The sequence below is a fragment of the Echinops telfairi genome, unplaced genomic scaffold, assembly GCF_000313985.2.
Source record: "Echinops telfairi isolate 266 unplaced genomic scaffold, ASM31398v2 ScPeMD7_3533;HRSCAF=4204_0, whole genome shotgun sequence".
Taxonomy (NCBI): domain Eukaryota; kingdom Metazoa; phylum Chordata; class Mammalia; order Afrosoricida; family Tenrecidae; genus Echinops; species Echinops telfairi.
This window is the reverse complement of record NW_022107431.1, coordinates 51802401-51803886: the sequence shown is the minus strand read 5'-3', so window position 1 is coordinate 51803886 and position 1486 is coordinate 51802401. Positions and strand designations below refer to the sequence as shown.

Genomic DNA, 1486 nt, shown 5'->3' with positions numbered 1-1486 from the left:
CAGACTGGGGACTGGTTTTACTACCACAACAATGCACCTGCTCATGCTGCCATTTCAGTTGCCAGTTTGGGGGAGAAAAAAAAAGGATACCTCTCGTGCCTCATGCACCTTACTCACCTGACCGTGCTCTGTTTGACTTCTCTTTGTTTCCAGGAATGTAAAGAGACATGGAAGGACAGCGATTTGACAACTAGAAGAGGTGAAGAAAAAAACAAGGGAGGTGCTGTTAGCCATCCAAACAGGTGAGTTTGAAAAACGTTTCCAGGAATGGAATCATAGATTTGACACATATGTTAAGTGTAATGGAGAGTACTTTGAAGGTGATAAGATTATTTTGTTAAAAAAGTTAAATACGGCAGAACGGTTTGAACGAAACAAAGACAGAACTGGAGCCGGGTACGGGCACTGGGCGAGGTTCAGTTGAGAGCTGAAGATGGCAGCGAATGTATACTTGACGTCAGTCATCAGTAACAACCTGAGTCGACATGACATGCTGGCTTGGATCAATGAGTCCCTGCAGTTGAATCTAACAAAGATCGAACAGTTGTGCTCAGGGGGCTGCTTATTGTCAATTTATGGACATGCTGTTTCCGGGCTCCATTGCCTTGAAGAAAGTGAAATTCTAAGCTAAGCTAGAACACGAATACATTCAGAACTTCAAAATACTACAGGCAGGTTTTAAGAGGATGGGTGTTGACAAAATCATTCCCGTCGACAAATTAGTAAAAGGGAAGTGTCAGGACAATTTTGAATTTGCTCAGTGGTTCAAGAAGTTTTTTGATGCAAACTACGATGGCAAAGGCTGTGACCCTGTAGCTGCCAGACAAGGTCAGAAAACGGCGGTGGCCCCTTGGCTTGTTGCTCCGACTCTGAATAAACCGGAGAAACCTCTGAGCACTAGCAGTGCAGCCCCACAGAGGCCCATTGCAACACAGAGAACTGCTGCTCCTGCTAACGCCGGCCCGGGCGTGGTGAGGAAGAACGGTGTGAGCAAGGCGGGTGACGAGGCAGCCGAATTGATGCAGCGGGTCACCGTGCTGAAGCTCACCGATGGAGATCTGGAGAAGGCGAGAGAGTTCTACTTTGGGAAGCTGAGGAAGATTGAGCTGATGTGCCAGGAGAACGAGGGGGAAAACGACCCGGTGCTGCAGAGGATTGTGGACACTCTCTACTCCACAGTGATACCAGATGAAGGGGGCCCGCAGGAGAGCAAGAAGAGTATTAACAGCCTGGGCCAGCAGAGCACCATCTGAATTCTTCACTCCAAATCATGTGCTTCAGTGTGAAATACTCCCTTTTATGATTCTTAGAGGACAAACTGGTTTCTTTTCATAAGCAGAAAGCACCTCCTCTTCAAGTGCACTTTGCAGAAGTCTCACTCCTCTTTCCATGCGTTTGAGTTAGGAGCTTTCTATCTTGTAGCAGAGCAGTATTAACATCTAGTTGGCTCATCCAGAGAGCAAAGAGGTTCACCCTAGGGCTCACT

General features: G+C 47.2%; 1 pseudogene; it reads left to right on the top strand.

Annotated features, from left to right (window-relative positions):
- The first annotated feature begins 433 nt into the window (after positions 1-433).
- On the top strand, positions 434-1253 carry LOC101649808 (annotated as a pseudogene).
- Positions 1254-1486: the final 233 nt, after the last annotated feature.